Source organism: Pteropus medius, unplaced genomic scaffold (assembly GCF_902729225.1).
Source record: "Pteropus medius unplaced genomic scaffold, Ma_sr-lr_union100, whole genome shotgun sequence".
In the NCBI taxonomy this organism is placed as follows: domain Eukaryota; kingdom Metazoa; phylum Chordata; class Mammalia; order Chiroptera; family Pteropodidae; genus Pteropus; species Pteropus medius.
In genome coordinates this window covers 11,604,065-11,617,843 of record NW_024349799.1, presented here as the reverse complement: position 1 = coordinate 11,617,843, position 13,779 = coordinate 11,604,065, and the positions used below count along the sequence as shown (strand labels likewise).

General features: G+C 48.6%; 1 non-coding gene across 1 annotated transcript; it reads left to right on the top strand.

The window, feature by feature from the left end:
- Window positions 1-12,421: 12,421 nt before the first annotated feature.
- TRNAT-CGU (transfer RNA threonine (anticodon CGU)) lies at window positions 12,422-12,493 on the top strand. Its single transcript has one exon. It is a non-coding gene; the product is annotated as a tRNA-Thr (tRNA).
- The last annotated feature ends 1,286 nt before the right edge of the window (window positions 12,494-13,779 follow it).

Genomic DNA, 13,779 nt, shown 5'->3' with positions numbered 1-13,779 from the left:
TAGCCCTCTCTTTGTGCTCCATCGGAATGTGTGTTTAATGCATTAACAAATTAAACCCAAAAGCTAACTGTAGATGTGATTGGAACAGGGGAAGTTTTTGGATGGTCCCCATGCCAAGGAAATGGCTTTGTTGTCCTGGCAAACCTGCAGTGACAGTTTTAAAGGCCTGAAGTGGGTTTTAGATCGAGGAGAGGGGGCCATTCAGAACTTCATTGTTGGCATCCTCCTGGCCTTTCCTCCTTTGGGACCAGGGCAGCCCCACTAGGGCAATGCTTCAGGCTGATGAGACTGAGGCCCACTGCTGAGGGCCCTCAAGGTAGAGGGGCCATGCCCTCCTAGGTGACTTTGAGCACGTCATTTCCCTCCGCTGACCTTAGGGATCTCCAGGTCCTGCCATCCGGCTATCCAATGTGTGCCTGCAAGGGCAGGGAGCAGAAGAGGCCAGGACAATAGGCCTGCCCTACCTGCGTGGCAGGACAACTCAGGCCCTTGTGCCACATTCGGCTGCCTACCTAGGATAATAGACTGCTCTCTAGAAAGGTTTGTAGTATAGACCTTTGCAAAGCATGATGCCACACGATTTTGGCGCTCCAACCTTGTGCTTCACTTTCCATTGTGACTAACCGAAGGATGTCTACCCCAAGCCACCGGGAGGAGGTGGCTGGGAATGGCATCCAGGGCCACCCCTGCAGGATCTAAGTGCTGTTGTCCCCAGAGACCATTCCTCCTGCGGGGACCCTCTGCTCTGCTGTGCTGCACAGGCTGTGTTTTGTCTGCATGGTTTGGGGGGTGTCGTCTTTGTGCCTTTTTCTTCCTTCCTTGTCACCACAGTACAGGATTTTCCACGTTGCCACTGCCCTCCTTTTCTACAAGCTCTCATTTACCCTGGCCCTTCCCGAGCCCCGTAAATGTGTACAAAGTGTCCCACTCTGTGTCCACGTGCCTCCGCCACATGTACGGTCTGCTCCCAGCCAGGTGTCCCAGCACGCTTACCCACAGGAATCAGGGTCCACTGCCCCTTTGCTCACTCAGCTGTGCAGATGTGGTCACATTGTGCAGAATTTTTCATTACGGTTTTTCATTAAGCTTGCGGGGCTCAGACCCAATTAGTCCCTTGTCCAGGCTGCTGCTAGTTTAGAAACCTTGCACTCAGAAAAGGGTGACTTTGTGTAAAGCAGCTTCTCCCACAATCCTCTTCCTGGGTTGGTGTCATCTGTAGAAAGCAGAGCGCACCTTTCTAACATGGGCATCGGCCTGGAGGGGATGTCAGGGGTCCACAGCAGCTCTGTGGGCCCAGAGGAAGCTCTGGCTGTGTGGCTTCCAGCGCTTGGCATTGGGCCTGGGTTCAGAGCCACCATCTGGTGTCAGAACAACTTCGGACAAGAGGCTTATAGCTGCTGCCCCTGCTTGCCATTAACAACTGCCTAGCTCTTCCTCGTCTGCCGAAGGTGCTCAGACCCGGGTGCCATTAAATACCTGACTGACGTCGGGACCGCCATCGGGCTGTGCGTGGCTCAAGACTCGCCCACAGCCTGCTGGCTCCCTTCATCCCAGCTCTTCTCACTTCTTTGGCTGGGTCTCCTGGGGCCCAGATGAAATAAGTTGTGTATGTGGCCTCATGCCCAACGGCTGGTCAGATGGCTTTGACTCTCTGTGGGGTTCCACTTGAGTCTTTTGCCCCAGGAGCCTCCATCTGCAAGCAGGCTTAGCTTTGGGGCTCAGGTGAGACCTCCACCTCCAGGTCCCAGGTGGGGAGAGTGGGATGAGGCCCAACGCTGCGTCCCAGGCTCCCGAGCTCTCTGCCTCCAGCCTGCTTCTAGCCCAAAAGGAGGCACTCAGAGTCAGGCTCCTTCGGGAACTCTAATGTACAGACCAAGGTGTAAATAAACAGTTTGCTTTTCTTGCCTGACTTGATGGTGAGTTTCTGTGGTGGGGAAGGGAGAGTGGAAGAGGTGAGGCCTGGTTTCAGAGCTCTTGGGGATAGAGCACCCCCCTTAAGGAGAGCAGGCCTCACCTAGCATACCGGGGTGGCTGGTGCTATCCTCCTGTCCTCCAGGAGCAGGGGGTGATCTTGCAGACCCTCATTTTAGTCTATCACTGGAAGAGGAGATACAGATCCTAGAGGCTCCTGTAACACTGCGATTCCAGCCACGGGCCTCTGAGGTCTGAAAACTTTGTCCTTGCTGCAACCATGTCCACTTTCCCAGCACAGGCCTCCCAGGGGGCTCGGCTTGCTCTGTTCACTCTAATGGGATCCCAGCTCCATCTTCCTCCACGCCAGCCATCGTGACTTCCCTGGATCACAGGCCTAAGTCCTCCACTTGAGCCCGGTTTCACACCAATCAGCCAGTGCTGGTCCTGCAAAGCCCAAGCCTAGTGTACCAAGGTGGCTCCAGGTTGGTTGGCCCAGACCCCCAGATTTCTGACCTCTACTCTTATTATTATGAGATTCCAGGTGTCGAAAGGGTTCACAGGTCACCCACGCTCAGCATCGGGAAATGACTCTGCCTTCTCTGTTGGCCAGACCCTCAGGATAAGCAGGGCCAGTCCCCTGCACTTGCCCACATAGGACTTGTGCCTGGGGTCTGCCAGGGCAGGAAGGAGACTCATTGGACTGGCACGGCCTCCTGGGCTCCAGTCAACTTCCAACACTGGGAGTTGCATCTCCTGGACCTTTATTCCCTCCATCCTCCTTTCTTTCCCAACTAGGGTTACCAGATTTTGCAAATAAAAATACAGGATACCCAGTTAAATTTGAATTTCAGATAATTTTTTAGTTTAAGTATGTCCCATGCAATACTAAAAAATTACTCATTGTATATCTAAAATTCAAATTTAACCTGGCACCTTTTTTTTTTTTTAATCCGGCAACCCTATCCTCAACCCTTTTCAGGGCTCCTCTGTTACTAGTCAGGTGTCTCCAATTCCTCAGTGCTTACCTTGCACCCCAGTTTCAGAAATGAGTTCCTTCTTAGTTTGCCGCTGTTTTCTTTGGACTGGTTCTGCCTCCTCTCCCTTGTCCCCAGCCATCCAGAAGTGACTGTTGGCCTTTCCAGAAGCCGTAGCCCCCTTGTGCCCTGCCTTGGGGTGTGTGTAGAGATCTGGAGTCTTGAAAAGGACTTGACATGGAGGTGAACTCAAGGGTATAGTCAAGGAAGTGGAGGGAAGCACAATGGTGTCCTGGGGATCAGGGTGGGGACAGGGGTGTTGCTAAAGAACCCCAGTATCAAACTTCCAATTTACTGATGTTTCGCAATAATTAACCATTTTCTAAGCACTGACTCTGTTCACAGAAAGATTCTTGGACTCAGAGGCCTAGGTTTAGACCCCCACTCTGTGACTTCCCTGTGTGACTGAGGCAGGGTACTCACCTCTGTGAGTTTGTTGCCTCGTCAATAAAGCAAAGGAAATAGCAGTTTCTACCCGTGGAGTTGTGACGAGAGGTAGCTGAGTAGCTTGTGTCCAAGCCCCAGATGGGGATCCAATAAGTGCTTGCAGAATGAGAATCTGGATTTCAGGAGGTGTGACTTATCTTCCCCAAAAGACTCCTTATCAAAGTGTCTCCATTATTTTTCTAGGGCGGCTGGAAAAACGTACCACAAAGTAGGTGGCTTAAAACAATAGAAATTTATTCTCTCACAGTTCTGGAGGCCAGAAGTTCACAATCAAGGTGTCAGCAAGGTTAATTTTCAACAGGCTCTGAGGGATAATCTATAACAAGACACTCTCAGCTTCTGGTGGTTGCCAGCAGTACTTGGCCTTCCTTAGCTTGTGGCAGCATCATTCTAATCTTTAATCCCTGTCTTCATCTTCCCTCTGTGTATCCCTCTGTCCAAATGTTGCTCTTCTCATAAGGACACCAGACATTGGACGAAGGCCCACCCTAATCCAGTAGGACCTCATCTTAACTTGATTATTTCCAAGTAAGGCTACATTCACAAGTACCAGGGCATAGGACTCTGACGTATCTTATTGGGCGACACAATTCAGCTCAGTTTACTATTCCGGAGAGAGGTAGGAGCAAGAACTGCGTGTGTGCAGGCCGTGCCCTCTGCACAGGCCGTGCCCTCTGCACAGGTACATTCTCACTCACCAGTCTTGGAGAACTGGTTCCTGACAGTCTTATTACAGACAATGTCCTCCTTACGCCCCCTAGAGGTCACATTTCCTGCAAAGTGTTGCACTGTCATCCCACCAACTCGCCCTGGCCCTCAAATTTAGAGCCTTTTAGAGTCATCTGGGACCAGGCCGAAGTCTCCTGAATGGCTCAGAAATATCTGGGCAAAAAAATCTATCGACCAACTTAATCTGCTGCGTGGCACTGTGTGTGTCTAACTCTGTGCCCAGAACTGGGAATTGGTACAGAAAATACAGCATAGGCTTCTCTCCTGGAGGAAGGGGACACAGCTGACTCCTGGGTGATGAGAGGCACCAAGGGAAAAGTCCAGATGGCTGCTGGCAGTTTGGGACTAGGGATTGAGGCCAGCTGGGGGTCAAGGACATCTTCCCCAAGGAAGGGGTGTTTTAGCAGAGCCCTGAAGGATTGTGGGATTTCAGAACCACATGTGGGGAAGGCTTATAAAAAGCACAGCCCTTTCAGGGTGTGACGGCTGGAAGGTGGGACAGGTGAGGCAGCGCCTGGTGAAACAAGGGTGCTTGGAGGTATTACAGGTTCAGTTCTAATCCACCTCAATCAAGCTAGTATCGCAGTAAAGTGAGTTGTAATCTTCTTGCTAGCAGAGGGTCTTGCCTTCGATTTGTAAAAAACAACATCTGTGAAGCACAAAAAGCAAAGCACAATAAAACAAATTGCGCCAAAATGTATGGGGCCTCAGCCCACTGATTTAGATTCGGGTGGTCGGGGTGGGACTGGACACTGGATTTTTTTCAAAGCCCCCCAGGTGATTCCAGTATGGGGTGATTCAGCCAGGGGTTAGAATCACCGGTGCACAATTACTTCTGAAATCATCTGAGGAGTTGGGAGACTTCAACTGAGGCCTGAAAGGAGGAGAAAGAGATGGCCAGGTGAGGGAGATTGGGGAGGACATGGGAGCAGGAACGGCAGGTGCAAAGGGCTTAAGAGAACTAGCAGGCAGGGAGCAGGCCTGTGGCGACCACTGAAGGATCCTATACCTGGGAACCACCCGTTCAGAGCTGAATTTCACAGAGTGGCAGCGGGACCGGGTAAGCTGCTGACAGATGAGGCAGGCTGGACTTAGGTAAGATCTGTTTTTTGTTTCGTTGGAGTTTTTTTTTTGCTGAGATGAGGAATTGGAATCACTAGGTTTTGGTGATCACTTGGGCAGTGGAGCCAGGCTTCTCACAGCCCTGCTGGGAGGGTCTACCCCAGTTAAACTGTCTCCAGAAAATGACTAAGCTACATCCACCCAAGAGTGGAAAAAGCTATTCCTACAGCTCCTCACTTTCGGGCAGATCCAGAGCCCTCAGGGGCAGCAGATGCAGCACCACTAATTCTTGTTGGGTCCAGTGACCTGTGGTCAGCAGCGGGGCACGTGGTGAGGGTTGAGGCATATTCCCTTCCAGTCAGTCCATCGGGCTGTCTGCACTTCAATTTTTAAGCCCTGGACAAACGGGATTTGGCATCATGCCACCCCCTTCAACTCCTTCCCCTCCCCAATCTCTGTGCCTAATGCAGTGCTCAGCCTGCAGGAGGCTACAATTAGGCAGTTCGTGCTAGCTCTCTTGTACTTAGGGATACCTGTGTACCAGGCGGTGTTCTAAGTTGCGTCATTTAATCCTCACAACAACCATGAAGTGGGTGGTATCTCCATTTTACAGATGAGGAAATTGAGCCACCGCAGGGGCTAGCCACAAGTCACCCAGAATTTATACTCAGGCAACTGAGAAGGGAAAGTCATCCCAGAGTAGGGCACAACTAACTCGCCTAGGGAGTAGGTTGCTCAGCTTGGGGACAGGTGACAGGCTGGGAAGACTTCAGGGAGAGGCAGCCATGCGCGGAGCCCTGGAGGCTGGGTGGGCTCTCTGTGAGCAGAGGGGCTGTAAAGAGGACGTAGCAGTGGGCCACTGTGGGAGCAAGAGTGCAGAGGTGAAAACTTGCATGTCCTGTTTGCACTGATGAGCAGAGCTCCAGAAAGGATGGTGGTTCCACTGTGAGTGCGACCGGCTAGCCTGGCTGCACCTTAATGTGGGCTGAGGCGTCCCAGCCAACGGGGCAAATTTATGGGCTCTAGGGCCCAGAAAGTCCAGAGCCAGCGTCAAGCCAGCCTTGCCTCTACCTGGAACCAACCAGGTGGCCGGGTTGGGGCTGCAGGAAGTTCCCCTTTATCTCCTTCCACCTCTGGTTTGGCCCTGGCTTTCACTCTAAGCTCTGACTTTTATACTGAGTTCTGATTTGGGCTCCATGACATTGGTGTGGCCTCTGGGTTTAAAAAAAAATGCTGGTGCTCCTGAAAGGTCCAAATCCACAGAGCTGAAGTCTGAGACCACTTTCTACAGCCTGTTTGATGGATGCCACTAAGCCCTGGGTTGCCTGTGAGACCCTTGTCCCCTGCATTCTAGTCCAGCTGGCCCACTACTTGGCTTTTCCAGTCCAGCAGGCCACCACAGAGCAAAAGCTGGGCTTTGCTGGGCTCTGGCAGCATCTAGGCCAGACCCTCAGTGCTTTGGCCTGCTGTCGTGGAGCAGGGGTGTTGTGAGTGTCGACTCTGGAAGCTGTCAGGGCTGGAAGGAAACTGGGTGAGGATCTAGTAGAGAGCACTCAAGATGAGTCTGTTTTTTTGAGATGGGGTGGAGACAAAAGAGACCCGTCTCGTATCTCTGTGCATCTTCTGTAGGATCTAGTTCCAGTGCTGAGCACCAATCAGAGTCTACACTCAAAGTCACAGTCAATGAATGACAGCTGTGGTAGTTTCCAAAGATAGTCACCATTGCCTTGTTATCTGCTACGTGCAGGCCATTCTCCTATTGAGAGGTAGACTTTATTTTCCCTCCCCTCGAATTGGGCTGGCCCTGAGACTATTTTGGTCAATAGGTACAAAAATGCATCACTTGTGGCAAAAGTAACATTCTGGGTTTTCTGAGCTCTGGCCTTAAGTGGCTTTAAGGAAGCTTCTGCTTCGTTCCTCTTGAAATGTTCCAGCTGCCATGCTATGAAGAAGCCCCAGCAGCCACATGGAAAACTGAGGTCCCAACAGCCCCCACTAAGCTACAAACTGATGCCGGGCATCCCAACACCCTGGCCAACGACCTGTTCAACCCAGAGAACCATGAAAAATAAGTTTTGTTTTAAGCTTCTATATTTTAAGATAGTTGGTTACACAGTTATAGATGCATGAAATAGCAGATCTTCAGCAGTTTCTTCTCTACCAGGCTTCCTCTCAGAAGATCTATTTTTCCTAAAAGGAATCCAGCCAAGCAGGACCCATCTGTGGGAATGACTTGGTCCATGAGTCTTCTGACCTCAACCGGGTACATCTCTAACTGTCCAGGAGCCCCATGGAGAGCCCTGACTGTCCATGGCAGCAGGCTCTCGTTCAGGGAACAAAGGGGTTCTAAGCCTGCAGCTGCTTGCTGATGCTTGCTGAGGTTCCTGCCTTGCTTGGGGGGCTTCTGAGGAGCTTGATTTAGTCCATGATCCACCGGTGAGCCCTCTCTTTAAATTACACAGCCACCTGTAAGCATCTTAAGAGTGAATACCAACAAGTGGAGGCATCAGGAAAAGATCACTGAACTAAACACTGAGAAGAGGAAGAAAGAGAAAAAAATCAAATTGCATTAACCTTAAGTATGAAAAGCAGGCTTAATTTAAATGCCTACGAATGTGGCCATATACGCTTCCACGATGGTTTCAGTTGTGTTAATTTTTCCCCTATTAATGGCAGACTTAATTTGGAGCTTTTGTGCTGGCAAAGGGACTGTGAAACTTGACCAAAGGGAAAGTGTCAGGTTGCTACTGCACCCAAGGAAAAAGGGTCAAGCTGGCATTTCACTCCCCTGCTAACTTTGGCAGTGAATAATGAAGAAGGTTATTCAATTTTTAACTAATGCAGGGCCGCAGCTAATAGCTAACTAACTCTCCCATTTTGTGGATGAGGAAACCGAGATTAAATGACCCCTGACGGGACACTGGGCATGACCCTCAGCCCACAAACCTAGAACCAAAAAATGTGTTACTTGTATGTACCCTCCTGTGTCAATAAACTATTATATTATTGCTATGTGACAAACCACCCTCAAAATGTGGCTTCCAACAGGAATAATTTATTTTCATGATTTTGTGGGTAGGTTGGCAGTTCTTCTGCCGGATATGCATGCGGCTGCATTCAGCTAAAGGGTCAGCTGGGCCAGAAGGTCCAAGATGGCCGTAGTGACATGTCTGGCAGGTGGTGCTATCTTTCAGTTGGGAGACCCCTCATCCTTCAATAGCTAGATGGCCCACCTTACACAGCAGTCTTGGGACAGGGTTCTAAGACAGTGAAGGCAGAAGCTGTAAGGTCTCTTGAATCTAACTTTCAGAATTTACACATCATCACTTTCACCACATTCTAGTGATCAAGGCAAACCAGACGGCCAGCCCACATCCCAAGAGAGGGGGAAAAGACTCCACTTTTAGATGGAAAAAGCAGCAAAGAAGTTGACTGCATTCAATCTACACTTCTAGAACTTCCAATCCTCCTTTCCTGCTTTATCTTTCTCCCTAGTACTTACCACTATCTGATGATATGTTTTGCTTATTTATTTTAAAATGGAAGCTTCATGAGGGCAGGAATCTATGCTGCTCAGTCACTGCTGTAGCTCTAGCACTGAGAACAGGGTCTGAGACATAGTAGGTGCTCAATAAAGATATGTCGAAGGAATGAATGACTGGATGCTCTTACTATTGCACTATATGGAGGTAGGTATGGCCCGATTCCTGCCCTCTAAGGAGTTCTGTGTTCCGGAACCAGCCCTCACCTTTTAGTCAAGTTTCAGAGCATCTTTGCCAATGCAAAAGCTCTATATTAAAAATGGTACACATAAATTTAGAAATCAGAAGTTAGACCATGCACTTATGGCTGCTCGCTCCTGGAAGAAGGACAAAACCAGGCTCCTGGGCCTACCTAGCTAAGAAGTGGGCCTGGATGAACCCATAGTGACCTCACCAAGGAGCAACCCCAAAGCAGCCCAGGGTTGGGCACGACTCATAGCTGGTGGGTCAGAAAGCAAAGGGTTCAAGAATTATTTACTCTATGTGTGTGTGTGTGTGTGTGTGTGTTTAACTGACTATTTTTTAGAGAAGTTTTAGGTCCATAGCAAAACTGAGTGGGAAGCACAGAGAGTTCCCATATCACCCCCATTCCTACCACATCCAATTCCCCCACTATCAACATCCTGCGGCATAGTACATCAGTCGAGAAAATGATCCACTTTTAAGGACATGGGAAATACTTGTTCTACAGTGGTGAGATAAATCAGGACACCATGAAATATACAAATGTGAAGATATGAATCCGACTCTCCTAACAGTATTATATATGCTCTATTTCATCAAATTCATCGACTTTTAAAAATCACTACGTGCCACTAAAAAAGAAATATACATTGCCAATTAATTGTAAGACTCCATCACTTATAATCAGTTACCATCCTGATTTCTAATTAAAATGGGAAAAAATGTATCTCAGAATAAATACAGTGTGCTTTTACACATATGAATGTGGGCACTGTGCTTCCTTATAGTGATAAGACTAGGTCCTTTTAATTCCCTATGCTCTGGAAAAGTTTCCTGTCTCTTCAACAAATGATGCTGGGAAAACGGGATATCCACATGCAAAAGGACGAAGTTTAACATTTACCTTACATCACATACAAAAAATTTCCTCAAAATGGATTAAAGACCTAAACATAAGACCCAGGTTGATATAACTCTTAGAAGAAAAAACAGGGTAAATTTTATGACATTGGATTTGGCGATGATTCCTTGGATATGACACCAAAAACATAGACGATGAAAGCAAAAATAGACTAGACTACGTCAACCTTAAAACTTTTGCACAGTAAAGGAAACAACTTTTGTATAGTAAAAGAAACAAAAGAATGAAAAATCAACCTACAATATTTACAAACCATATATCTCAAAAGAGGCTAATATCCAGGATATATAAAGAACTATAACTCCAAAAATAACTCAAATAAAAAAATTAGCAAAGAACTTGAACAGACATTTCTCCAAAGAAGGTGTGCAAATGGCTAGCAAGCATAAGAAATCAAGGAATTGCACATCCAACCATGGGTGATAGCTCATACCCATTGAGATGGCCGTTATAAAACAACAAACAAGTATTGGCAATAATGAAGAGAAATTAGAATCTTTGTGTACTACTGGTGGAAAGGTAAAGTGTGTAGCCACTATTGAAAACAGCATGGAGGTACCTCAAAAAGTTAGAACTAGCATTACCATATGATCCAGCAATCCCACTTCTAGGTATATACTCAAAAGAACTGAAGAGAGAATCTCAAGATATTTTCAAACCCATATTCATTGCAGCATTATTCACAATAGTCAAGAGGCGGCAGTAAACTAAATGTCTACTGTGGGATGAATAAGCAAAGAAACACACAATGGAATATTGAGTTTTAAAGGATATCACATCATATGTGACAACGTGGATGAACCTTGAAGACATGCTAAGTGATATTATGCCAGTCACAGAAAGACAAATACTGTGTGATTCCATTTACATGAGATACTCTGAGTAGTCAAACTCCTAAAAACAGGTGTTGCCAGGGGCTGGAGGTAGAGGGGAAGGGAGAGTTGCTGCTCAGTGGGTACAGAGTTTCAGTTTCACAAGATTAAAAGTTCCAGTTTATGTTGCACAACAATATGCATACAATTAACACTATATTTAAAAATACTTAAGATGGTAAATTTTGTTATGTCTGAACACACAAAAGTAGTTTCCCCAAATCTGTATAATCTATACTTTTTAAAAAGCTCTACAGATAAGCAAGAATAGCTTTGGCAGTGGCGGTAGCAGGGTGGGCAATGTTGCGATTGGTCTGGCTTTTGTCCCCTCCCTGGTCACTGGGGTACAGAAAGATGGGCCCAGAGGGAGGCTGGCAGTTGGCCCTGCCTTGCCCTGAGAGGAAGGCTCTTCGTCCCCCACCCATCCCCAGGCACCTCTCCTGGAACAGACACTGTGGCCGAAGGCCAGACAAGGACAAAGGGGCCTAAGTGCCTTTTTTATTTTAAAGAAAATACAAGATCTACAAAAAAAGTATAGTTTCATAAGCACTCATATTCCCACCATTTCAGCTTTTTTCCTCTTTCATAGAATAAAAACAAAACGTTACCATTAAAGTCCCTTTAGTCATCTGTCCCTAGCCAGTCTCTCTCCCTCCTTTACACATGTCTTTACTTTTACCTACTTTGTATGTCTTTCCCTTTAATATGTGGTATTTATTGTCTTACATCTTGCTTTTTAAAATCACGTGTTTTTGCCCTCTATGCTAATAATCATTCCTTTGAATCTAGTGACTCTTTTTAATGATGACCTGTTCCACAGTATAGACATCATCAGATTCCTCCATTCAGGTCACTTCCAGTTGTTTGCTCCCACTAGTACTGTCCCCGTGAACATCCCTGGGCCATCTCCTTGTTTGCCACATGGGTTCTTCCTGAGCAAGGCTATTTGTCTAAAATGATATTTACTCAGTCTCCTGCACAAGGCCCGTGCCAGGAGTTGAAGGGCAAGGTGGGAGCAAAAGCAGGTGTAAGGTTTTGCTTACACAGACGGGCCTCCTGTGGGGTCCGCGAGGGAAGGTCACCTCCTCTCACCCTGCAGCCTGGCCCCCATCCCTCCCAAGTCCCTGCGTCGTTCTCCGTGGGCTAGTCCCATCCACGCTTGCAACGCCCTTCTTGCCCCCTCAGCTCTTGGTCCACTTGGCCCCAGCTACTTGAGCTGCCCGCATAACTTGTCGACCAGACGGAAACGACCCGGCCAAGGTCACACGAAGCAGGGCACAGAGTGAGTTAAGAGGCCAACACAGATTTCTGGCCCTGGCTCGCTCGCGGCTGCTGTCTCCGTTTCCGCTCGGTGGTAACAGACATAGGTCCTCGGGTTGTCAATAGTGTTTTTCTCCACCTGGGCTCTGGGCTCCGGGCCCCGCGCCCCGCTGGCCTTAGACTGAGCTCCCCTCCGGCACGGTGCCCCGGGGGCACTGGAGGCGGAGTGGGGCCGGGATCTCAAAGGCCGTGGGTTTGGGTCCTGTTATCAGCAGGACGCAGGCACTTGGCTTTAGTCCCGGGTGCGCCGGAGCCGCTCTTAGGGTCCCAGATGGCGGGTCTGAAGGGGCCAACGAACAGCTGGGCCAGGGGCGGGGCTAGAGGCCCGGCATCATCTCTCCCGCGCCTGCGCCACTTCCCCTCCACTGAGAGCTTCCAGCGCTCGCTTGGCTGTCAGGCGCGGTGGCCAAGTGGTAAGGCGTCGGTCTCGTAAACCGAAGATCGCGGGTTCGAACCCCGTCCGTGCCTGGCGTTTGAGGTTGGGGTTTGGCAGTGGGATTCTGGTATCCTCACGTATGCAATCCCTTCCTTCTGCTGTGTTCTCTTTTTCGCTTTTCAGATTCTGTTTCAGGCGTCCACCAGTTCCTTCCCTTCCCAGGCTCCACGGTCGCTAGCACAGGCGGGGCCAGTGTGCTAGGGCTCGCGGGACCACCTGTAAACGTTCTGAACCCTGGCCACACTCCGCTTTGCTCCCTGCCCCTCTACCCACCGCATCTTCCCATAGCTCTACTCCCCTGGCCAAACCACGAAGGATGAACTTATCTAGGATCCCTGTCTTACTTGTGGGAACATTGAGGCCCGAGGCGAAGGTCTCACACTAGGCAATGGTGTCGCCAGCGTTGAGGGTGGGGGTGTCTGGTCTTGCTGGTTTTGCGGGTCTAGAGGGCGGGAGAACTTCCCAAAAAGAGCATTAGAGTTTCTGGAATGGTGTTTTCTGGTTTCTGTTTGTTCCTTGAAAGATGAATTATCCACACCGTGCTTGTCCAGGAAGCCACCCATTTCGTCCAGCTAGTGGGTGTTTATTCCTCTACCAGCCCTTGTGAACTGAGCCTTTGAGTCTGGCTCCTAGCCAGCTATGGCACGCCCTACATCATTTCTAGGAGAAACCATCCACTTTAATATGACATGACATCAAGTGTCTCCTGAGTCACTCCACTCTGTCCCCTTCTTCAATTGTGACACTCAACACTGAATATGCTATTCCACATACAGTCTCATTAATGGAACTTCGACTCTCTCATTCTAAATTCTGTACTTCTGTGAATGTGACCAAAAGTCATATTGCCTGTCTGGAGGCCTCATGGCACAGTTGACCATAGGGAGCTTCAGGTGGATTGAAAGTCAGCAGAGTCTCTTTGGGATGGTGCCTAGGGTTATCAGAAGACAGGATGTGGGGCTTAGGCAGCAGGGAAATATATTAATCTTTTCACGAAGATTCCAGTAAATGGAAGAGATGCTCTTGGCTTTTGGAGAAAATGTTGAGCAAGGTTGTCAGTGTCATCATAGAATTCTTACTAAATGCAAATCAGATATCCAGCAATAAGAAGAGGAAAGGTCCTGAACTACTGGATATTGCCTTTAATCCTATGCCTTAATTTGAATTTCTGATCCTTGGAACTCCAAGACTGGACATTGGGTTTCCTAAAGTAGCTGGGGTAGAGAATTCTATGCCAATAGAGTGAGATGGATGAGACGAGCCAAAGTCAATAAAAGAAGGTCAAGGTACGGAAGAGGTCAACACAGAGATGTTGGGG